This window comes from Xiphophorus couchianus, chromosome 14 (genome assembly GCF_001444195.1).
Source record: "Xiphophorus couchianus chromosome 14, X_couchianus-1.0, whole genome shotgun sequence".
Taxonomy (NCBI): domain Eukaryota; kingdom Metazoa; phylum Chordata; class Actinopteri; order Cyprinodontiformes; family Poeciliidae; genus Xiphophorus; species Xiphophorus couchianus.
This window is the reverse complement of record NC_040241.1, coordinates 14,699,070-14,722,613: the sequence shown is the minus strand read 5'-3', so window position 1 is coordinate 14,722,613 and position 23,544 is coordinate 14,699,070. Positions and strand designations below refer to the sequence as shown.

The window sequence follows — 23,544 nt, the reverse complement described above, 5'->3', positions numbered from 1 at the left end:
GTGTCCCTTGCAACATATTGGTTTGGTGTCCCCTCAATTTCTTAAGACTGCACACACCACCCTAAACATATTGGACAACACCCTGATGACTGACTTTAGGGTTAACCACATAGGACAGCTTTCAGCAATAATTTAATGATGGACTGCCTTTTTCGTTGTTTCATATATCGCAGTATAACATCCAAATAAATACTGTATTAGGATTTGTGTCAAAACCATACACAATATTTTTTTGTTGTATTTGATGTTTAGACATGTTTAAATCTTTGTCCAATTCCCTAGCATGGCAACATATACTCTCATGGTCTCTATGTGTGGACAAATAGACAAAAGTGTTCCAGACAAAGAGGACAGCATGAGTTCCATGTGTAAGTAATGTGAATAATTTGAGTATCTGATGAAAATTTACCTTCACTGTGCATTTCCTTTTTTAAAAGGCATAGTTTGTAGAAGAGATGCCAGTTATCACTAAAAATGGTTACAAAAAAAACATATATATATGGTTTTTAAACCAGACGTATAGGGTTTGTACCAGCTACCCTCCAGCAAGTGGTGACCTAAATGACTGGCTACAAGGTCAATCCCCAGAGGCTCTTTCTGTGTTTTAATCTTAGTATGAATCCAGTTGTTCTGTGAAGGCCTCAGATGTTTTTGTTATTGGAACATTCGTGAACAAATCATGACGAGCAAGGAGCACAGCAGACAGGTCAGGTCTGTGGACAAGTTCAGAGTAAGGATAGATAATGAAACAATGTTCCAAGCAGAAACACCAGAAGTTTGTCAAAGCTTCCAGACAGACTATAAGAAGAATGAAATCTTTTAGAGTGCAGATGATGCCCTTGAAGGCATTTCTGACTCTAAGGTAGCAATACAAAACTTCTATGGTGAGAGAAGGAATTGAAGACCTTCCTGATAAGGAAGCTGGTCCTAGGATGCCTCCTCCTGTATTTATTGTATTTATGTTTGTCTGTTTTTACTTTAGTTGACAGCCTGGGTAGTTTTCTAGTTCATTCAGGATTCACCAGTATCCTCTGAGGATCTTTAGACTGTGATAATTCAGAGAAATATGTAAATAGAGACTGACTATTCAGATTTTACACATTAAAGCATCAAACCTTTACAATTTCAGGCAACAATGATAAACACAGGAAGAAAGCACCTGCAATGCATTTATCTATCAGCTAGATGTTCACAGTTTTTTTTCAGAAATCCCTCATGCAGAGGAAGCTGGTAAACAGACTTCCAGTGGTCAGATGGGTGTCACTCCATTAAAAACGCCATCTCCTACATTAAGGTCACCATAAACCCATCAGTAAAAGCGACAGGCACATTGAAAACCCCTGCAGGGACAGGGTATTGATTATGTTGTCAGGCTGAGCGTAAATGTGCGTGCTTGTCTGTTCAGGAGGCATTTCATCTACCGTTTTACTTTTTCCATCAATAGCATTGCTTTTAGATTTTGGGAACCCGTCCTGCGTTGTGTACTCCAAGGTCAGCCTGTTCAGCCGTAAACTCATATTTCGGTTTGTAATGGGTAAACATTTTATGCAATGTCCTGAAGATGGGATTTATACATGTCATGAACACTAAACAGACATAATGTTGAGCAACACTTGGGATGATGGAGCTCTTGATAACACAGGGAAAAGCATGGTCTCTCTGATGTGTTAGTGGGGAAAAATAACAACAATGGCCCTGGGAGACAGATTCCTATGACCAATTGTGTTTTTATGGCAGCAGCTCAAACCCCTTGACGAACAACCCAGCCCCGAAGACACAAAGATCTAGAATCTCACAGAAAGAGGAACTTTGAGAGACTTCTGAAACAGCAGATCTTTTTTCTTACACAGAGTAAGTTATGTCAGGTATCTGACTGGGTAACTCTGATAGGGATTTATGACTGCAAATTACACAAGCTCCATTTCCTGAGGGTAGAACTTGATAGTCTCCACAAGTTCAGGAGAAATGTTTGGTTTTGAGACAATGGACAATGAAGATACTTAATGGAATTACTGTTTTGTGAACTATTGCCCTTTATCTGTAGGAGAGAAAAACAGAAGTGGGAGAGAGTAAGTTCACAACAGCCTTCCGCAGAGCTGGCCTTGATTTTATTTTATGCTAGCGTTGGTAAAGAGTTTAAGGTTCCTGCCTGCCGTGGCTAACTTCAGAGCTAAATGCAATAGGCATTCTTATCACCAAAAGACGATAAGACGATAGGGTCTTATCAGGAGACCCAAAAATTAACTTGAGGGACAGTAGGAAGAGGGAGAGTTTCCTTCTGGCCAGGAAACTCTCTGGTATGTGCAGGAATGAGCTAAAGATGCATTTGAATGGAAGAGTATCTTGGTTTCTCTCCTGGATAAATGGACATATGGATAAATGGATGGATGGGTGGATGGATGAAGGGAGGAAGGGACAGAAGGATGGAGTGTTTAATAAGCTGTAGGACACTGATACTAGGCTGGTATAATGTAAGGGAGGAGTGTTTTTCCATTCGTTGTTCTGCGTGTTTACATTTAAACACACATGGAGGTCATGCAAAGTGTATCCCTGACTGACAATCACTATGTAAATATGATTCAAATGTAGCAACTGATGCCAAAGGTTATCAATATGCATTTGCTTTGGATGAATAATGTAGGCAAATCTTTTGATGCACTGTGTACCTGCCCACACATCCAGTCTTTGGAGGTTATACTGACTTCATAGAGCTAATTAGTGCAATATTTTCACACTTCTTTGAAACTATGTTAATTTCTCTTTTTTTCCCAGCTCACGTTATTATTTTTTCAAAAGAGAGAAAGAAACAATGAAGGTAATTGGCTGACAGATTATTTAAATGTAATTTTGAGTAATGAGGTCAGGCAGTATTATTAACACTTAAAAAATTTGCTTTTTACCAAAATCAGAATGAAGTGTAAATTTTGATTCGTTTCTATGTCTTGTGTCCTATTAAAATGTTAAAGCATAAGTTTCCTTCCAAAAGAAAAGAAAAACCCTCCAACATTTGCATAACTGGTCATTTCTTCCTGTGGTTTTCAGCTAAAGGATCTTTGGAAATCACCTTTCTATTGCTAAAATACTCATTTCTGTTTTTTTCCATTGGAGCAAAGGTCAGAAAGATCATTTTTAAAAATTGTTTTACTACTACGCTTAGTAGTATGTGTTGAAACAGAACTACCATGTGTGAATAACTTATACATCACAGGTTCATGAATAAAGTTTGAAAATGGGTAGATATCTGGTATGAAAAGCAGCCAGAGAAAAACTTTGAAAGACCATCAGAAAACTCAAAGAAACTGTAATCAAAAGCACTTTATGAGATTAAAAGAAAGCTTGGCTCCTGTGAATAATCTTCATAGCTTTAAGCAAAGTGCTTCACGTTTAGTCTGCTTAAAGAGGTACTCTGTAATGCTAGTCAGCTGAATCTACAGTAAAGGTTATCACAGGCTCAGACTGGATTTTGTTGCTCAATAGACTGGAGGTCGCTTTCTCAAACCAACAACTGCCTTATGGGTCTGAGTGAGGACTGCTACTATGTAGAGTTTTCCCTTCTTTCTTTCTCCACAAGTTGAACTGCAGACGTAACAATGCAGTCCTTTTGTAATTCTGGATCAAAATGGACAACGCCACTTTTTATTTCAAACTGACAGAAGAGAAAAATACAATATGTTTCACTGTCAATCTTCCAAAGGCCTGGGGTGCACGCCTTCTCACCCTTGACAAGTTCCTGGCACGTTACAAATGACTGTCAGTCAAGTCATTACTCTCAACTCTGTGACCCAAAGACAATGCCGTATGTAATAAAAAGAGGGGCAACTTATCTGAATAAAAAAAAACAGGAATTGTTGCTTTCAGCTCCCAACACCTCATAGTTGCTGTATTTATAGCCCATTACCTCCCCTCCCCAACCCTGATCAAGTAAACCAGTCATCGTAAAATTAATTTCCCCCATCAAGCGAGACTCATGCTCCTTGGGATAACAATCTATCTTAAGAGGATAAATCTAATCCAACGTGTTGAGACGGATGGAGATTGACTTGTTTATGGCCGTTGCCCAAGCAGTCAAGGGAAGGAAAAAGGGGGGAGTTAAGCGCAACAAATGTCAAGGTGATCTTAGATATATCTTGAAGGCACAAAAAATATAGGCCAACACCCAATGCTAGTGCTTCACTGAGATATCCAATACTTCCACTTTTCTTGGAATCTGTCCATTGTGACTGATAGCTAAACATGCAGTCATACTCTCATGAGCAATTAAGAGTGAGCCAGAACTGGAAGCCTTCACCGCCTCAAACTGCAGACAAAATGGGCTTTTACTTGTGTTACACTGATTGTTATAACTGTGTTCAAGACTGACAAGAAGTACTGGTCAGAAGTCAGACTAAGCCTTACACAATTACTTAACGCATCCAGTAACTGTGCATGTATGTATGTATCACTTACTGACCCACATACCTGAAGACGTCATATTCATTTCAAACACCCCCCCAAAGCAAACATGCTCAAATCCTTTTGGAAGACAGAGTATTAGGTTAACCCCTCTTATCCTTCCCAATGACTCCACTGGAGAATTTCCTAAACTTGTACAAGAACAAACTTGCTGCAATTAATCAGGTATTATTAAAGTAGTCTTGACTCCAAAAGAAGAAGATTATACCTTACAGTGTGTATTTGGAGTGCCTTGTATGTCTTAACATAAAAATATTTATGTTTTAATGTTACAACCCCAAACCTCAGTGTATTTTATTGGGATTGTATGTGACAGAGGAAAACTAAATAGTTTTAATTGCGAAGCAGAAGGAAAATGCAAGTTTTCAAAGTTTTCAGAATAATGTATCACACAGCAATATTCAGCCTCTGTTACTTTGGCACCCCTAAATAAAATCAGTGCCGCCAATTGACTTGAGAGTACTGTGTGCAATTCCTCCTGAGTATAAATCCAGCTGTTCTGTGAAGGTCTTTGGAGGTTTGTTGGAGAATAGAACAGACAAGTCAGGATGAAATTGTGAAGATTTTTAAGGCAGAGGCTAATCTTATTTCTCTGAAGAGAAACGATGAACCTGGAAACAACTTTCAAACATTTCAACAGTGGTGACACCATCATGCTGTGGGGACACTTTACTTTAGCAAGTTCAGAAGGAAACAATAGAAAAGGAAACATTAAGAGGGACAGAGAAGATAAATGCTTTTTAAGCCCTGTCAAAATAGTCACTGGCTAACAGGCATCTGTGTTACTAAAGAGCCAGACCACTGTTTTAAAGAGCTTGGAATGCCACATTTACACTAATCAAACCTGAATTGTATGGATTCTACATTGAGCAGACATTTTATAAATCCAATTTGAACTTCAGGGTCTAACCCTATCCCCTAACACAGACAGACAGACAGATAAATAGATAGAAACTTTATTTATATTTATTTATTTATATTTATCTAAAATTAGAAAGATTAGTTTGTTCTATATATGTTTTAGCCAAAGTAATTAAGAGTTATAATGGAAGGTCCACAGAGGCACTTACAGCTCCAGAGTTGCAGACCCCTGATCTGATCTAATCTAGTCTTCTTCCTCTGAAACTAACATCCCGTATTGTCTGGCATTGAGTTTGATGTATCATCAGTTCTTTATTCAGGGCAGTCATAACTTTAAGGCTGAGCACTGCAAACAAATGTTATATAGTCAGATTTGATACAGCTCCACCAACAGGCATCACACTTTGACTGGGATACTCCGTGTACCTCTGGTATTTCTCAGCTGGGACCTTCCTAACACAAAGATGCAAGAGACACAGAAAACATAAAATCTTTAAAACACGATGTAACACTGAACTGTTTAGACGAGGCAAATTAAAACCTGAGGAACCACTGATCATTTATTGTGTCTAAATGATGGTGCTGACGGCTTCATTAGCTCACTGGCAGCCTGTGTTTTGAGTTTGATTGGCTTTGATGAGCTTTCAAAAATGCTTCACATGTCACCAAATTTGGCAAGTACTTGTTTATTCTTGTGAGATGAGAATTCATAATTTAGCATGTCACCATGAGTGGAGTCGTGGCTTCTGCAGTGAAGGCCATGTACGGTGTAGAATATGGTCATAGGCTTTCGCATGCAGGTGAACAGTGAACCCCTGACCTGAAAAGTTTTGCCTGTCACACATTGCATGACATTAGCCAAGTGCTTGCTCATCTTTCCTGCAACTTTCTGAGTCATGAAGTGTTCAGTATCACCTCACTGTGGTGTCAAGCAGAATCCAATTTGAGACGAGGCTTGTGTGGAGGACTTTTGGTTTGATTTAGTTTAGTGCTAGCCAAAGGGGTGCAATGAGCTGAAAAGCAATTAGGTCCATTAAGAGATCAACTGGGATGGCGATGAGCAGCCGCGGCGCGCGTGGAGACAAAGAGAGAGATAAAGGCAATGAGGGGGAGAAGGTTTAGACAGATTGAGTCAACTCTAGCCTGACAGAGTTGCTCTGCAGAACCTGGCTCAGGACATCTGTCCACCTAAACAATTCAAGCTTGCATTTCTGACGCATCGGTGGCGCAGTCGGTTCGCAGAGTGAAAGTCAACAGATCAGAGTGGATGAGAAAGGCCTTTCCACAAACCGATCCAGACACATTTGCCCCTCGCCACTATTCAATCAGCATGAAGTCACTTTTGCAGCGGTGGAGAGTGCTACCTATTAAGAAGGGAATAAGGGCCAAACACTTGTCACCATGGATACTGTGCTGATGCACTGATTGCTCTGCTTTTTGAGGTATATTACTGGCTGTTTCCATTCAAACGCAAATCGTCTAAACACAATGAGCAGCCTCTCTGCGTGCTTGTTGTGAGGATGTATGAAAATCCCTATGGTAGCCTCTCCCGTCTGAACAATCTGATCACTGCAGAAGAACTCCTGAAGAACATAATAACAATGACATAGAATTGGGTTTATATTGATTAGTGAAGTTGTAAAAAATAAATATAAACATGTCTATTATTAAATAGAGGAAGCAGCTGAGGAGGCAGAAGAGTCGAGCCTGGCTCTGGGCTCAACACAAGCCGATTATATGTCTGTGTTATGTTTTATTGTGTTATTAACAAACATTTATTATGTTATGTTTTTTGATTTATTTTATTATTTTTTTAAGGAAAAACATAATCGAGCAACACAAAGAATGTGCTGCCAACAAATCTATGCTAGTTAATTATCTATTTGTTTAATACTACAACAAAGATTTTAGACAATGATACAAGATGATTGATTAAATAGTTCTGACAAGCCACCAACTATGTTTTTTTTGCAGATTAGCATGCATTTAATTGCCTTTCAGAAGATATTGAACTGTTTTCAAAAGGTGTATGTAAAATATATATATGGATCTATTTATCCATAGCTTGGAAAATCCAAAGAAATCCTGTCGATTCCTGTAAATTAACCCAGGTAGTTAACCTGGTAAGTGCTAGTTCTTAAAAATAGTCCTAGTAGACCTTGAAAAGTAACCCTCATGGTAAATTCCTTGAAACAAATATTTGTGAGTATCTGCCTCTGATTTGATTCTGTTTTGAACGGTTCCTAACACTAATTTGTTTCTAGTAGCAGCTCTGTTAGCTCCTGAAATGAAACCTTGTGAGTTATTAAAAATACCACAAAGTACACTGAAATTTCCAAAAACACACTTTTAACTTCAAATATTGCGACCGTACTTCTGAGTGAAAGTGCAACAGAAAATGTAGAGTTAAAAAAAAAACAACACTTTCATAGTGCATGATATTTTAAGCAGAATTCAAAATTCAAAATTCCTTCACAAAGAAAGACCAGCTTTGTTGAACTTGCTGCACTTGTGTCAGTGGCAACCAATAAAACCCACATAAACCCATAGAAACCAATTAAACAAACTGAAAAAACAAGCTCCATATCAAAAAGTAATAGTTGGAAGGGTAGATAGTCATCAGGAATCACTAATTACCTGCTACAGAGATTTAAACCCTGCATAGTTTTGCTGCCATTTAAAAGAACAACTACGTTTCATACTTCATTTCTGCACACATCTCTATGTTTCGCTCTGTCTCCCTTCCTCTCTCGTCTTCCTCCTGCCCCCTGTCTCTTTTTCAGCGCGTTTGGACACCAGGCATTTACGAGAAGCCTCTCACCGCAGCCGATTGATCACGACCATTGTTTGCGCTGGGTCCTCGATTTTACAGTTCAGTGTTCATGAAAAGAGGTGTTTGCCACTCCTACCTGTCACAAGCCCCCTCCATCCTGAAATACACATACACACACACACACACACAAGTCTCTACCGTTCTGACCAGTGATCCCCTGCTGGCATTTTCACAAGCACACCTTCATCAATTTCACACCTCCGGCGCCCCTCTGTGCCAGCGTGGAAGAGAGGAGGAGGAGCTGAATTGATGGGTGACAAAGTGAGCTAAGATTCAAAGTTAGAGGGTAGCAGAGTTACTTCAGTGTAGGAGATGGCAGTCATTAATATTTTGTGCTGTGAAGAAAGTGATTTATTCTCATATGTGCAGAATTGTTGTTGGGAAACACCGCTTTCATGACATCTTTTGCTTACTATTTGCTGCCCCCTGTAGTTAGCCTTACGCCCATTTAGTTATTTCCAAAACATGAGTCATGCAGCCGCTGCTAGAAATCCAGTAATGCAATAAATGCTGCGGTGGGGGGGGCTATCCAGAAGGTAAACATCCTCTGCGCTCACTTCCTCCGTTTAGTCTTGAGAAATTAGGACTTCTATCATCAGCCAACCGGTGCGTTTATGAGCTGCTAAAGTAATGGACGATAGTGGCAAGATTTCAGCACATTCGCCTCAGACGGCAGAGCCTTTCTTGAACTGCTTCGATTAAATAAACGTCAGGAGATAAAGGAGAGGAGGAGGAAGAGTAGGAAAAGCCCTAAAAAAAAATAGTAGTAGCAAGGTGCCTCGTTCATGGCTCAGGGGTTTATGGGATTGCTCCCAGCTGTCACTCTCTGCAGCGAATCCACACAGCTGTAATATCTTAATTGTTTCAAATTAAATGCTCATAAAATTCCAAAGGAAATTTGTTTTTTTTTTTTCCTCTTTTCTCTGCCTAATCCAAAGCAGCCCCTTGCATTTGGGCCCAGTTTTAAGTGAGACAGAGTTTAAAAAGTGGAATGGCTCCCACATAAGGTGGATGTGGATAGGATGGTGTTGAGTGAGTGTTGAAAGGCTCAAAAATGAATATAGAAATAACACTGGAAAATTTATGGGATTTCTAATGTCTTTTGTCATTTGCCTCCTATCATTTCAACTTATCTTCTTCTTTTGCCATTCAATACATTTTAATACATTAAAATGTATTGCCATACTTTCAGAGGTTTGTTGGTGATGAGCAAACAGCATCATGAAGACCAAGCTACACTAGACTGTTGAGGGATAATGTTGTAGGGAAATTTAATGTTCTACAGTTGGTAAGTAAATTAACAGCATTAATGAGAGAAGCAGTAAGGATTTTTATAGACATTCTTGTCAAATATAAGTACTAATACACTAAATCTAATCATTTGTTTTCTCACTCAACGCTGTGCAAAAGGTTCTAGTGAACCTCCTGCTCTTCCAAGCAGCCAGGTTTTTGGATGCTGTTTCAGAGATTTTCTTGGTTTTAAAGAGTCCTGACTGCATTTTTATTTCTAGTATACATTTGGAAATACTTAAACTGGTCGAAACCTAAACTGTAAAGTTTTACAGAAAGTCTTTACAATCCCTTCCTTCTGCATTTAAAGTGCACTTTGCATACTCTACTGTCAGGCACAAGAACTCGGCAAACAAGGAGCACAAAGCCCACAGTAAAAAACTACAGGTAAGGCTCATTGACTGTGAGTAGTAAAGACATGCTGGGGGTTTAAAACTTGAGCATAGAACATACAAAGACATTTCTAAAAGTACAGCCAGGGACTAGAGACTACAGCAGCAGTTTATACACGTGTGTGTGGGAGCTCAGCACACCGCACGGCACTCGGCAAACATCAGTACGACTTTCATTCTGCATGAAGATTGGAGTTTCACATTAGCCCACCTGAACTCGACATCTCCCGTTCCAATCTTGTGCAAACACCAGCTCAAAATTAGGCCCCTAACGACAAATCCAACAGACGATTATGTTGTTACATCTGCAAAGTGCTTTGTGATGGGGCTGTTAGTAGTGGTGGTGCTGAGGGCAGAGGGACCACTTCAGCTGACAGGGAAAAACCAACCCGTGTATCAGGATGGCAAACCGGAACATTTAGTTTTCCTTTATTATATAACCTACAGTTTTAGAAACTGAAACCTAACAAGAGAAATAATGAGAATAAGTGACAGCAGTTGCTGGACGGAATAGAGTTCCAGCAGAGTAAAAACAATGAAACACAAAAACGATGATGGTCCCCAACTCCTGCGAACACTAAGGGTCCCCTGCACTGTTAAAGTTGATGTTACATATCGACATGTCCTAATGTTAGGAAAGACATGGGGTGTCCTAATTCTCCCAGCATGACTATGAACAGAGACACTAAATAAACCTATTTGAAAGAATAGTTTTAAAAGCAGCTCCTCCTCTGCAAGACGTCTGAAGATTTTGTGGAGGTAAAAATTTTGTTTGTTTGTAAATATTCAACATGTTTTATTAATATGTCTAGGACTATTTAACATTATATTCTGTACGGTTGCATTTAAATCAAACAGACCTCTGTGTGGAATTCAGTGTGTGAACTCAGAAACATTTAATCCCTGTGTCATTTGTCTCGAGTTCAAAGCTTACAATGAACAACTGAATAAAATAAAATGAGTTCATTTTGTTTGCTGTTTTTATGGATCTTTCTGGTTTTGAGTTTTTTTTTTTACTATAATCTGTCTCTTCACCTCAATTGCTCGGGTTTCTTTCAATCAAGACTCAACTCGTCCTCTTGCCGCTTCTGGTCTAATACACCGATTCTCTTTCTCTTTGTTTACCCTTGTTATTGCCTTTCTCTTCTGTCTACTTGATTGCCTGGCAACCAGTAAATTTCCTCGTCCTATTTCTAATCGACACATCTCGCCCTACAGACGAGTTTTACTCTTTTCACCGCTTAGTCTTCTGATCTCATTCAAAAATTAGCTATTCTGATGCCTTCTGCTCTCGCAGCCTCGCTCCCTTCCTCTGCTGCACGCTCTCACTCTCTCTGCCATGTTTGTGGCCTTTCGCTCTGTGCACATCTAATGGCTTGGGTGTAATCCACTGGCTAATCTGCTGACAGCCTGTGTGACAAGGCATTAGCTTTGTGTCACTGCCTACCATGCTGCTTCTCAGCATGTGTGCATGGGGACGACGGAGTCAAAAAAAAAAAAAAAAAACATAAAGAAGTCTGTTAATGTTGAGTTGTCAGTTTGCGTGGCAAACATATTTGTGCATATGTTAACATGTGTGACAGAATGTGAGTAATGGCCTCTGATTTCCCTGCTTGATGTTGAGCTGGAAGCGTAAAAATTGATACCAGAGCTCCTCAGTTTTATGTGACCTTTCGCCTTTCCATTTTTTTCCACTATTTATGTCTAGTGCTGCTCTTCTACTCCGTTTTGGGTGATAGCAGTTTAAATAGGATGCCAAGTCAGGCCGCAACGGATTGCAACAAAAGGGAGATACAGGTCACAACATCCCTGACAGGGCTGGGGGAGGAAACCTATGCTTGCAAGCCATCCAACCTTGTCAAATGGGACTCACTTTGTATCCAAATATTGGATTTTTTTTTTATTATTATTGTTATTATTTCCACCTCAAAAGGCTGGAGAAAATTGCATTTCTTTCAGATGTCGCCATTTTACCACATGCCGTTCCATTTTTCCCCAGAAAATGATTATTTTTTTCACTGATCACTCTGTTGGGTATGAGATCATTTTCTTGTTTGTCCATCCTGCACCTGTACTTGTACTTCAAGAATATTCACTATATAGTCGACTGACTCCTTTCTAAATTGTAAAAAGACTAAATTGGTTCAGAGAAAGAATTTAATTTGGAAAATAAAGCCCTTATTCAAAGTCAAGTAACAAATCATAATGAAATTTGTTACAATGTCAAAAGTGTTTGAATATCGTTAGTCATGACTATAAGATTTTAGAATCTGACATAAACAAGCACATCTTTAAAAAGTTGAATATTGTGATAAGCTTCAATATTTTTTTTTTGTTTATTTCAGAATGTGATACTTATTACTTAGAATTATTTCCAGTGCTGGGAAAACCTGAGTTACTAATTTTAGACCAGATCAAAGGAGTTTCCATCTTTATGTCAAAATTCATGAGATAGCACTTATTATATTTGAATGCGTAAAATAATACTTTTTGTTACGTCTTCATTTGTGAATTAAAGTAGCGTATTCTTTTCGATGCCTGCTATTCGCCCCGCTCTGCTGCAGCATTCAGTTGACTAAACGAATGGCGCTCATTTTTCTCTCTGCCCATATTTCTCATTTCTAGCTTCTGTCCCTTTCACTATCTTCACCTGAGCGATCCTGTTATCACGGCTGACCCCTTGCTAGATCTGTCGACAGCCAAAGAGATTACACCAAAAGCTGCGGAACACACCGAGCTGCGCGTTTGAAGAGGGAGGCAGAGAGATTGCCTGATCCCCTCACGCTGATAAAGTAGCCTGGGCTTTGAGGATTCAACAAGGTCCCGGTGGGAATGGGTGTATAGTCGTGGGTTGGTGGTTTGGCAATAGTCGACTTAAAGTCCACTTCTAATCACTAGGCTTTTCACGGGGGATAAGGGGAAGAGAATAGGTGCTTGGTTTGGACTGGAATTAGGCTCTGATGGGGTTCAAGATAAGATTGTTAAGCTTTGATAATGCAGTTTGCTTTGAAAGCTTGTGAATGGCGTATTTGGTCAAATATGCTGTTTAGCTAGGGGGAGATTGATTTGTTAGGTGGTTATTCTTTTATTTACTTCCATGGGTCAATAGCAGCTTGTAATTGATTAGCTTTTCTGAAATGTTCTTCAAATGCAACAGACTTGCCTCGTATTGAGTCTTCCAAAAGAAAGTGAACTTTTTCTAATTTTTTACTTATAACTTAGGAGTCATTTATTTGCATTTTATGAACGAGACCAACGTAATATCACCTAAGTAACTTTGGAGAGGCTGCATGGACCCAAGACTGAGGCAAGACAATACGTTGAAGGGACAGCTGCTAGTCATGAAGTCAACAAACTTGGTCAATATGAACGAGTTGCGAGAACAACAAAAAATCATTGAAGGAAATCCATAGAATCCATAGAAATCCATAGAAATCATGTTTAAAGTTTTTCACCAACAAACAATGTTGGTGGAGCAAAAATGTGAAAGAAGATGCCCTGTCTGATGAGGCCAAAAATGATTTTTTTTTTGGTCTTTGTACAGACGTTATCAGTTTTATAAAACACAGCAGCTCCTTGGTAAAGTATGATGGTGGCAGCCTCATGCTGTGGGAATGCTTTTCTTTAGTAGAGACATGAATGCTAGAGCAGAAAAGTAAGCACGCTCTAAAACATACCAAGAAAACACCTCTCTGGCATCCCACATCTCTGCCAAATAAATTATACGTTTTATTTTTAGTAAATGATATCACTTTTAATTTTTCAAGTTTATGTCACTTTCTCCATTGTGTACAATACAAGGCATAGATATACAGCCAGAGCTACAGCCGATTGGTTTATATCAAAGCATGTTTCTCTGGTTTGATGTCCAAATCAAATTGTAGATCTAAATTTAGTTCATAATCCTTTGCAAAACATGAAAAATTCAGTCTATACTGATTTCTATATGAGAGACATATTCAGAATTACTTGCAGTTGTACCTGCAGCAAAACGGGGCTTTAACAACATATTGACTTGTCTCTTGGCACTTTCATTTTTTAAAACATAAATAGGATGCGATTTTACAAAGCAGTACAATAATGCACTGCTTTATCTTGATGCACTTTGAAAATTATTCCAATAAAACGCATTGCATTTCATTGGTTGTAAAGTGAAAAATGCAGAGAAAATTAATATGAACACTTTACAGCATTAATTCTTAAAGTTGCCACAACTTGGAATACAAAGTTGTTGTTTTTTTCTTCTGGTTGCTACCAATGCTATCTAAAATAACCTTTCCCAGTTAGTGATTAATTTTATTCATACACATTTCTGTGTATTATTTCATTGCTCTACGTTACCACACAGGGCGGATGATTCTGCCATCCACATCAGAACATGGTGCAATCATTATTGATTGATACACCATAAAAGTTGAGCAGGGTGAAACAGACTCTCATGTAACACGGCTTGCCAAAACGCTGTCAGAGACTGGGGTTTGATGGCTCACTCATCCATGGCCCCGCCGCATCATGTTGTCTTCACCAGCTGTTGTTTTCACACAGCGGGGAAGAATTCCTTTCTGTCAAAGACACAGCTATCAACTGAAGAGACCTGACAGCCACATGCCACGAGTTCCCTTTCCCCCCCCCCATTTGTTTTCTAATAGGAGCTACTGGTGGGGCATCTGCAAATGATAAAACACCAGTCTTGAATTAGGAATAAAGTAGAAGACTGGAGCCCCTGATGATCTAACTTGGTGAAAGGAATTTTTTAGACTGATTTCACAGCAGCCTAAATGGTTATCAGCGTCTCCACTAAAGAGGTCTTAAAAAATAAATTCAAAATTTTCATTTCTAATAGATCGATTTGCATAAAATTGACACCGCATGTCAGCAATAATCCAAGTGAAACTGGAATAACTCAGGAAATTAGCAACAATCAAATACTTATTAGAAAAGCCTGAGTTGCCATTTCCTGTATCCTGAATGTAGAAACTAGTTTTTCTGTTCATTGTTTTCTTCAAGGGCTGCACAGTGGCACAGTTAGTAGAACTGCTGCCTTCCATGCTCTCCCTGTGCATGCGTGGGTTCTCTCCGGGTACTCCGGCTTCCTCCCACAGTCCAAAAACATGACTGTCAGGTTAATTGGTCTCTCTAAATTCTCCTTAGGTGTGAGTGTGTGTGTTCATAGTTGTGTGTTCTGTCTGTTTCTGTGTTGCCCTGCGACAGACTGGCGACCTGTCCAGGGTGTACCCCGCCTCTTGCCCAAAACGTTCGCTGGAATCACCAGGACCCCAGTAGGGACAAGGGTGTACAGAAAATGGATGGATGGATGTTATCTTCAGTTCAAAGTTTTTAGTTGAATTCAAGTGGGCTCGGCTCATTTCTCCATGTAATTTTTCCTATAATTACAAAACGTCTGCGACTATCTGCACCTCTCCATGATGCTCCCACCTCCAAACTCTACTGTTAATGTTTGTTAGGGTGATAGCGACAGTTCTTATCAAAACACCTTCTGCAGCAAACTTTAAATTTCCTTCAACGATGACCATGCATAGCACTTATTGCTTACAAGGAAAAACTGTACCTGCTAATTTCAGGTATTTCTAAAACTCACTGTAGGGAGTTCAAGGCTGTTGGGCAACTTCTCTTGCAATTCTTTGACTCCTCTGTCAGAAATCTTGCCAGGAGCATCTAGCCAGGAAAGGTTAGTGGTAAAATTATGAGCTATAGGCTTCAAAATATGGCCTCAACAATGCTCACTAAAACATTCAGAAATGTCTCTGGAACTAGTGATATCATTTTGCAACAGTGAAACTGTGAAGGTATTGAGAGGTATTTTAATCCAATTTTATTTGTCTTGTACATCAACTTGTTATAATGAGAAACCATTTTACAGTTAGGTGTGAGCCACTGATAATAATCTTCACAGAGGTGAGAACTGCTTTCTATTGCAACTGGTTTCTTGGTTATTTATGTGTGTTTTTTGTATCTTCCTTTCTTTATTAAACATAACAAGGTTTGAACTAGTGTGTTTGGATTTTTTTGCATGCGGGTATTTCTAAGGCTACTACCAACATTTCAACAGTGCCATTAGAAATACATTTACTGAGCAAAACACCGATGGGCTCAACACTTTGTATCCCAGTTGCATTTATACCCCAGGAAACCAGGATTTTGTGGAGTAAAATAAATTAAATTACAAAATGTTTTATTTATTTTAAAGGTATCATCAGAGGCGCTAATAAATTTGGCAACAACCCTTTTGTCAAAAAATAAAATTGTGGCATTTCTGGCCTTTTAGCTCACTAATCAGAAGGGAAATTTGCAGAGTGAGAAAAGAAAAAGAGCTCCAGTTATTAGCCTTTGTGTATGAGCATTCACTCTTCTACTATGCCACCCAATCATTTGAAAGAGTTATTTATTTTAAGATGGGTTTTTTTTGTTTTTTTTACACATTATACCAGGTGATGCTAGCAGTTATGCAGAGTGCTGCATAAACAATGCTATTTTATGGAAATATTTTTCTTTTTGTATTTTTGCACTGTGTCTTGATATCAAGGGGCTGCAGTGAAATTAAGACATATAAGTGTACACTCCTGGGAAACAGTGAAAGCAACTGCCGCCATTGATCCACTCTTAATTACTGGACTCAATAGAATTTATGGCTTTTAAGATTGCCAGAAGCCACTTATATGGTACACGGAGTGAAGTAATCAGTCCTAATGGCAAGTGATCAAATGATATACTGCTTTTGCCAATTAGAAGCAGAAAAAGAACAAACAGGGAGAGGGAACCGACTCCAATTTGGAAAAAAATATTGTAAAGAAATCAAAGAGCTGTTTTTTTTGTTCACAAAAAATGGGAACAAATGATCAAATGTACCACATTTTGCCTTGTATTTGTTTAAAGTGTCACTGCAAGTCAGGGCGACTCGCCTCAATTTGCCTCAAATATATGTCAAAGTCAGCTAATCTGAAATCACCCCCCCCATGGTCATTATCACAAGCATGGCCAAGATGAACAATTACTACATGTTCAGATTCTAAAATACTACCTAAAATCCAATCCATGCTGGTGGGATTGCTGGGGCTGATTGTAAAAGTTGGGTCAAGCAGCTAGCAACTGGATCATTGTAATTAAAACATAAATTGGAGGTATTGAGCTGTGTGCAGTCTGCAGAGCGGGACCCAAGGAAGCATTGATTCATGTGAGCACTTGGAAACAATTGCTCTGATATGCACAGAGTAAAATATAGAATCCCTGCGAATAAAATCAATGGCAAACAAGCTGCCCAGATTTTCTGAATAGCAAACAGTGAATTACATTCAGGAAGAAAACTGTAGAGATATCAGCAGGCATAAAAAAACAGGGAAGGTTATAAACTCTATCGTGGGGTGAAATGGGATAAAGATAAAGAAGAAACTTACGGAAATATTGTGTTCAGAGCTGTGCTTCGTTGTGTTCATATGAGGTCTTTTCAAGAATGGCAGCAACATTGTCAGTCCACTTAAGAAGGAGAAGCTAGAACCAAATGTGGATCATTGTGGTGACATCAAGATGTTACACTACTTTACAACGTCATGAAGGTTTTTTTCCCTGAAGAACTGGGTCTGAACTTGTTATTGATACAAATGCATGCGTTTCTTCCTCAACATGCATGACCTATGAAAACTGACAATCTTTGCTTGTTGTGTTGTGCATGCACATCTGGATGCAGACATTCACTAGATTTCCTTAAGAGATGGGGGGAGGGACTAGTCAGCTGACATTGTGTATAGGGTTAAGGAAAATTAAATATTTAACCTTGTGGTTCAATAAAAAGCAAAAACAAAAACAACAATCTTATATTAGTTTGTTTCATAGTCACAATTTTGAACTTGTGGATGACACACACTTTTATTGAGCATTAGTTCATATTAAGGTCTAGTTTAAACAACCTTTCACATTTGTTGTCACGTCTTAAGTGAGGGTAACTAAATAAATTGCTGTTATATGGACTTTGAAATAACAAGATAAAACATTTCTTCCTATTGAAGAAATCTTTGAGATTTTTCTCACAATCTCACTGTGTGGTGGTGAGAATAATCTGGAACCTTGTCTGACCTTACTTATCATAAATCCAATTGTGACTGTAGATATGGGCAAATTTAGGCAAGTAGTCATTAACTGGCATTATTATTGTTTATTATCTGGAGCCATTACTCACACTTACGTGAATCAATATGAGTCTGCCTTACGAAAATGACATTCTCTTGTCTTTTCCATTTGGAAGAGAGTCTAATAGGCTTTTGCCACTGTTCAAAATGACGTGACGTGATCAAAGCATTAATAACATCCCAGGCTAAAATAAATAAAAGCATGAATTACTCAAATTTTTCTAGACAGTATGATCACCTGAAAATTACCTAGGCATTTTAAAATCTGTTTTACATATTGAAATAAACAATGTTTTATAGTTTGTATGAAACAGGCAAAATCTGATGGCATGATAGTTTTTTTTATCATTAAATTAATTAGTTACTTAAAAAACAAACAAACAAATACTATAAACCCTTTTGTTTCTTTTTTTAAAATTTTTGTAGAGTCTATTCATGGTCTGGCTACATCAAGCGTTTATACATTCTTTATTTGGCAACTGCACAAAAGACCAATGTTAGTTTTTAAGCTTAGTTTGGAGGGAGATCCACTCCCTTAGTATCTAAGATCTAAGAAGCACCTCGGTGTGTTTCAGATTTAAAAATCAATAGCACATGCTGACAACCAACAGAAAGGGGAAGGAGGAAGACAGAGACTTTTTTCCTATAATTTGTTTAGATGCTTGCAGCGTAATAATGAAAAGGGAAAAGGTCTTCAGAAAATTCTGTACAACACATTTGGCAGCCGTTTCCACTAAATACTTTAAGTCAAAATACCGGACGAAAAATAATAACCGTCTTGGTATGAATTTTCCGTCATGACATTTTGGAATAAATGCACTTCTTGGGGTAGTTTTACCACACTTGCTACTTTTACGTGAGTGATATTACTAAGTATCAAAATTCTCTTCACTAAATGAAGAGTCTACATGTTTTGAGCAAAAAATGTAGAAGACAAGGACTCACATCTACGCTGTTTACTGTTTGAAGTGAGACTTCTTGTTCGTACACAAGCTCTGTTATTTCAATGTTAATCTCTATCGGCTGAGCCTGTTGTGCCATTTGGAGGTAGTGACTATACAGTAGTTACTGTCACTGGGAGAACTTTACCTTTAAACCTCCAACTCACTGTACATTGGACAATGTCATATAAGTACAGTTTGCCAAGAATAAGTAGGTCTAGAGGGAAATACTGTACAAGAGCAACATAACCTTTATCCAGTCTTTCTTGTGCTGTATTTCTTATAAGCAGAGCTGTAAATATCTCTACTTTCCAAGTTCCTAGTTTAGTTTCTTCCACTTTCTTTTTGCCTTCCTGTACTTTGTAACATTAATCATTTGTGATGGAGTCACAGAAGCACAAATCTTGTCACTCGCATGTGTGCCATGTGCTGTGACTGAAGGGGATTTTTCCCTGAAAGGGCTCTGGGCTCACACCTGAACCCTGTGCTTAACATGTATAAATTTACATCTTTAAACAAGCGCAGATTCAAAGCAACAGCCCTGCACAAATTACGCAAAGCGTGAAGTGAATACTGTAGAACAAAATTTGCTACGAGTATAAATAATAAGCTAGTCTCAGATGATGATTCATGCCCGTATAATCCCGAACTTTAATACATTTCTAATCAATAGTGCTTCACTGATGCAAGGGAATAAGAACTTGAGAATTAATGGGAAAAAAGAGAAAATAAATATATATTATATATATGTACATGTATACTGTATGTGTGTGTAAGTACAGGGAGCAGAGCAGTTTGAGATGAGAACCGGCATGGAGACAGCAGTGGCTGAGGAGAAGGAGTGGGCTGGATGTGCAGGGAAAATTGGATAGGCAAACAACAGAGGGAGGGGAGAGGCAGGCAAGAGGAGATAGCGAGGTAGAGTGGCAGTGGAATAGGAGAGGTTAGAAAAAAAAAAAACAGGGATGAAGAAAGGAGGGGAAATGGAGATCAGAAAGAGAAAGGTGGTGGAGGAAGAGCTGTTCCTCCCAGTCGTGAGCAACATCCTCAAAGCTGCTTTCATCTGCCCTCACATGTTCTGCCTATAGGTGGAGAAAACCCTCTGCAAACCTGCCTTGCAAAGACACAAGCTGAACAACAACAATACAGAAAGTTGCTTAATGCAATTTCTTGCAAAAGTTCCTCTTTAAAAAAAAAAAAAAAAAAGACCAATTATTTTCCAACTGAAAATTGAAGGTGTTTGGCTTTCAAATCCATGAAACAGACAGTGTGCCTTCCCGTCATTTTGAATGAAACTAGCGTAGACGTAAAACAATTATAATTAAAGCTGCAAGCAGGGTTGGGCAGCCTTCAAATAGCTTAAATATATTTTACTTTAGCATAAAGTCATGGACTGGTTACTAGTGTTGAAGTGTAAGGGTAATTACAGTTACTCATACTGTTCTTGTTTTTTCCAGCCGTTTGAAGCTTGGTGTCAGTGCAGTGCAACAACTCTATGTATCAAATTAAAATTACAAACAAGATAAGATATTTCTAATGACAATATAATTACATTTTAGCTGCTGTGATTGTGCTAAGACAGTTTCCACAGAGCATATCAATGACTCTTAAGGTGTAGTTGGTGTTTTAACTTTTAAACTATGCAGTTATAAGCATTTCTTTGAGGTGGTTTGAGGTGGATTAAATATTCAGAGTGTTAAGTATTAGGTGTTTTGGGGCGGTTGCTGTCCCTAAACTATGTGATCGCCTGCGGTTCTGGCGCAAAGTCTGAATCTACACAGTAAAAGTATCTGCAGAAAGATGTACTCCCTCAGACACAGAGACTTCCTAAGCGCTCTAAGCAGGAAGAGGATAACAGAGTGAAAGTGATGCTGACTAACAGTGCATGGCATGTCCAAGGTTTATCATAATTATGTCCCAAGGCTATAAACTGTTCCCAAATCATGATCAGCTAGAACAAGGAAAAAAGCAGTTACATCTACAACAACCCTAGAGATGAAGAAATGTTAATAAGGAAGCTCATGATTGTAAGACTTTTGAAATAGGTTGTACTTATTTTCTTATGCTAAATTTCTTATTTTAGTAGTTTACAAAAAAGGTTAAAAGTGGTTTCTGGCAAGATGCTTTCAGTGTACAGCAACAACACTTTGCATCCTAAAGTCATTTTCTGGGATGAAGAGGAAACAATTACATCCACTAGTTTAACATTGCTATGGTAATCACCCAAAAAAGAAAAAAAAAAAAAAAAAAAACAGACTTTACTTGTCATGTTGTTGCCTGAAGCAATGCTCTAACTCTCCAGCACATCAACTGATGTTTCTCCATCAGAACGTTTTTTTTTTTCTTTTTTCAAAAGTCATTGTCTTCTAAAGCGCTTTGATAAAAGCAAATGTTTTTTTATAACAGAGGAGATTTTACTGATGTTTGCTCCAAGTGGAGAATATATTTCTGAAAATGAGGGTGTGGGCTGGTGGAACATCTCACAGCTGGACGTGGTGAAGTCGGTGAGTCATCCATTGAAACTCGGAGCTGGATTGTAAAGATAGCAACCTCAAAGGCAGCGAGTGGAAAAAATAAAATAAAGAAAACTAAAGCAGCGATCTAAGATACCCGGCTGGTGTAGAGTTTATGGTCCATAGTTGACTTTGTGATGTGGCGTAGCTTCCTGGACTCAGCAAGCTAATTAACTTTAAACTGTAAACATCTGAAGTGGTAGAAGCAATCTCGAATGTTATTCCAAATGCTTTAATTAAAGTCTTTATTTTAATCAAAGCATTTCTCGCAGGAGTTGGCGGAATAGTTCAATTCAAGTACATGTAAAACCAATGACAGCATATTTTTTAAATCAAGTACAACCTCAAGTGTTTTTTTTTTTTTTAATCCATGCCATTTATTCCTAAATCAAAGGCTTTGCTGGCATTTGTATTATGTAATTAAGTATTGCATAATTGATTCAGTAACAAAAATTTGTTAGGAAAATTTAACCTTTAAATTGTTTTATTCAACAGGGCCAAACTTTGACGTAAAAAAAAAAAAAAAAGGTTTCTTTTTGTTGTTTTTTTTACTAAATCTCTGGTGCCATGATTATTGAAATTCTTAATTATTCATGTACAAAAAAGTGATCTGCTTTTTGCTGCAAAAAAATAATAAAAAAAGAAATAAAAATCTAACATTTGATTGCATTTTAATTGGTTGTAATGTGGTAGAAGGAGGGGAACAACATTCCTTTCAAGTCTACAAAGTTAGGTACAGAGATTAATTGTGGTTAATCACAACGCTAGAGTGTGATTAATCCAAGTACATCTTTAATCGATTGACACCACTAATTCAAACAAGGATATAAATTTTCCTCCAAATAAAACGTATAGCCAATATACACAAGTTTACATTTACAATATACAGTACATCAACTGTATTACCATCTATACAGTCACAGGATATGCGACAAGCTGTGGCTATTTCTGAATTTAAGAGGAGGTTCTGTCAAATTTCAATCCCAGGCAAATGAGATTAGGTAGAAATAACAACTTCCAATATTGTTAATAAGAAAAAACCTTGCATTTTAAAGTTTATTAAAGTACCACCGTTACGGCACAACTGTGGTTTATTAGAAACTCAGTCATCTTGGCGTAAGATCAGATGTCTGACAAAATCTATTTCGAGTTAGGGATGCATTATTCAGAAGACACCCTCACTGTGTACTTAGAGATATTACTGTCAACAACCACTTAACAAACACACAAATATCAATACTGCGTCACTGCTCTCGTGCACACTTCGAGTGCTGGCAATCCAATAGGTTCAAGATCCACTGCAGCATGAGGAACAGCGCAGGTGACGCCGTTTAATTCTGCCAGACGCTGCAAAGAAAGCCTTTCTAAAGCAATGCCTCCTGGGTTCAGAGACCACATTAATTAAGCAGCAGGGAGACCAGAATTCAAGGCCCTAACAGTCTCACTTCTTCAGCGTTTCCATTTTGCTGCTACCAGCATTAAGACAATAATCAGACTGATAAAGAAATGGAAACTTCATTTGCTGAACAGTAGAAAATCTTCCATTAGAAAACGTACCTTTCACCACTCAAGCAAACTTCCCGGCAGATCATGAGCTGTAAGACGAGAAAAACACAAAACATTAGATGAAGGTCTGCACAGAATAAAAAACATAAACTATAAACTAATGCCACTTATTGGAAAAGGTTCATAATGGATTGAATCTCAAACCCAGACCGACACAATGATCTGTTGCCTTGCACTGATGCACTACTGTTCCAGACTCTTACCGTGTTAAAGGGCAAACATTTATTACCCACTGATTACATTTGGCAGGCTTGTGTGTCTGACACTTAAAGCTCTGTAATTTTCCAGTCTGTTTCAAAAATTCAGTCTCCGGCACAGACGTCCAAGTCACTGGTTGAACATTTCCAGCAGATTTCATTAAGGAGAAATTAGAAAGTTGGAAATAGGAAGGAGAACTTCTTGGTTAAGTTCACACCGAAAGGTTGCCTGAAACAGTTAAAGATCAACTGGAAGAATATCATGACCATTACACGCATGAGGTGTCTGAGCACCAACAAATTCAGAACTAAGTAAGAAGAAAGGGAAAAGGGAAATCAAACAAAAGTGACAATGATG

General features: G+C 38.3%; 1 protein-coding gene across 42 annotated transcripts in view; it reads right to left on the bottom strand.

The window, feature by feature from the left end:
- LOC114157924 (protein tyrosine phosphatase receptor type D) overlaps positions 1-23,544 on the bottom strand; it is a 455,035-nt gene that overhangs the window by 172,011 nt on the left and 259,480 nt on the right. For 41 of the 42 annotated variants that reach the window (XM_028039112.1, XM_028039111.1, XM_028039110.1 and 38 more), the window contains one exon: positions 22,981-23,018. The exons of the other annotated variant lie outside the window; for it this stretch is intronic. The gene's annotated coding sequence lies outside the window, so the exon portion shown is untranslated. The remainder of the gene's footprint in view (positions 1-22,980; positions 23,019-23,544) is intronic. 42 annotated transcript variants of the gene reach the window in all.